Source organism: Aplysia californica, unplaced genomic scaffold (genome assembly GCF_000002075.1).
Source record: "Aplysia californica isolate F4 #8 unplaced genomic scaffold, AplCal3.0 scaffold01175, whole genome shotgun sequence".
Taxonomy (NCBI): domain Eukaryota; kingdom Metazoa; phylum Mollusca; class Gastropoda; order Aplysiida; family Aplysiidae; genus Aplysia; species Aplysia californica.
This window is the reverse complement of record NW_004798445.1, coordinates 15,559-17,468: the sequence shown is the minus strand read 5'-3', so window position 1 is coordinate 17,468 and position 1,910 is coordinate 15,559.

Genomic DNA, 1,910 nt, shown 5'->3' with positions numbered 1-1,910 from the left:
AAGCTGATCGGGGTAAAGAGGAGGGGGGATAAGCTGATCGGGGTAAAGGGGAGGGGTGAGGGAGAGAAGGTCGATGTGAATAACATCTGGTCACTTCTACAAGCCACCAGGAGCCTCCATTTATCACTCATGAGTTAATGTCAGCATTCCAGAGAACAAGCAGAATGAAAACCATGCACATTAGTCATTGAAAATTAAAATGCTTTCCGTATTATTATTATACACCAGGTACAAAAGTGTACTGTCACAGACGCGAGCAAACCACAAAAGTCCACATTGTGAGAATTTTACATTTTTACACTCTTTCAAAGTCCTATCAAAGATGCACCTTTCAGCATCACCAAACATTTTCAAAATGCTATTTACTGGTGGGGGGTTAGCGGGTGCTCTATTGTGGTTTGCTTTTTTCTTTCCTATAAAAGAAAAACTAAGCTTATCGTCCTTCTCTCTCCTTATCCTTTTTTGTGTTTGTTACTCCTCTTGTAACACTTCTAATCTTTGGCATTTATAATATGACCTTATTCTGTTGCAAGTGCCGTAAAACTTTTATTTTCCTAAAACTAAGCTGAACTAAAAGCAGTGTAATGCTATGGCCAAGGCTTACAATGTTATCTCTTTTCGTGATTATTGATAAGAAAAACACACTACAAAAATGTGTTGTTATTGTTGTTTTTTTGGGGTTTTTTTTTATCTCTGGTGTAAAAAATATCCAAACGGACTTAAGTGGATTGTTTGCGACACCGACGGTATAAATATAGAGGCACCGGCGTCTGTGATGTCTCGGTTAGGCGGTTCACCATCGCACACAGAGGATGTGTGTTCGATTCCCACGTGGGGAGAATTTAAAGCGAATATAACGTAGTTTTAGTTTGTATCTCTATATTATTTCTGCCCGGGTGTTGTATCTCCCTCAGCTTGGGTTGTTTGGGGGTACTTTAAAACAGACGCACAACTCCCTCATTTATACATATTTTTTTTTTGGTTGTGTTTTTCTTTATCTAAATCTTTTTTTAAAAAGGCAGGGAACCAATGGGATCGGGTAGGGTGTAAAGAGGATGAGGTTTGTCGGTACCGAAAATCGAGATCGCTTAGATTATAAAGAAAGCATAGTGATTGAAAAGATGGACAAACATGCATTGAATGGAGCTATGGTCATGGTAAATTACAGTAGTGCACACCCAGCCCAATCTGATCTTTTTTTCAAGTTATTATCCGCCAGAAGTTTCGTTTAGGTATTCGTTGAGTTTCACTTTTTATCGGAATATTGTGTTTCGTCATTTTGAAAATGTTTGTATGTTTTATTTGATTTTGGTGACGTGAGAGAAGTAGTTTTAAGGAGAAGAAGTCCAGGTGGGGCTGAAACTGCAAGCCCCCCTCCACACGACGCCCTTGCAGGGAACAACATGCACACTATAAAGTATTCCGATTCGTGTTTTGCTTTAGTAAAGATTTTACGGTGTTTGCAACTGCATAAGGTCATATGAGCGCCAGAAGATTAGAGGTGTTACAAGAGAGTAACAAACATAAAAAAGAAGAACGGGAAATAAGAAGGACTATAGATGTTTGATAGGAAACAAGAAGCAAACCACACCAGATCATCCACCAACCATCCATTCGTGTTTATGACTTAGACGGCTGAGCACAAAAATTGACTACATCCACTTTTCACAGTTTCGAGAAAAACGAGTCTGACATTTTGTCGAATTTGAAATCTTTGTAAAATAATAATAGATGAAAAGTTATAATCTTGATACAGAATGAAGATACGGAGTAGTTATTTACAGAGGTAAAAGAGCGGCTTAAAATCTCAATAATAATAATAATAATGCTACTAATAATACTACTACTACTACTACTACTACTACTACTACTACTACTACTACTACTACTACTAATAGTAATAATAATAA